The sequence below is a fragment of the Penaeus monodon genome, chromosome 20 (genome assembly GCF_015228065.2).
Source record: "Penaeus monodon isolate SGIC_2016 chromosome 20, NSTDA_Pmon_1, whole genome shotgun sequence".
Lineage (NCBI taxonomy): Eukaryota > Metazoa > Arthropoda > Malacostraca > Decapoda > Penaeidae > Penaeus > Penaeus monodon.
In genome coordinates, this window is record NC_051405.1 from 24,839,772 (window position 1) to 24,840,209 (window position 438).

The window sequence follows — 438 nt, forward strand, 5'->3', positions numbered from 1 at the left end:
AGCCAAATGTGATCTATCAGCGTGACTGACTTAGGACTCACTCGTGTAGGTTTGGTTACAGACGTAAAAAAAAAACAAATTTGAATTGAATAGGGCTATGAAGTCTTGAACATTAGCATCTGATATATTCTTCAATAAATCTACATCAAAATCACCTGTAATGATACAATGTTTGTTTTCTTCACTAATTACTTCTAATATTTCTTTCCTTTTATCAAGGAAATATTTAAAATCCGTGTGAGGTCGCCTGTAAACTACGCCGACCACCAGATTTACCTCTTGATTTTTAATTTCTTTAAAAAGAGTTTCTAAGCAATGCTCCATAATAGCTCTGGCCGTAGTTGCGAATCATGCCAGTTCCTCACATACAAGGCCACACCCCCACTTTGGCGGGATAAATTGTTGGTATAGGCATTGTAATTAGGTACATTAAAGAGA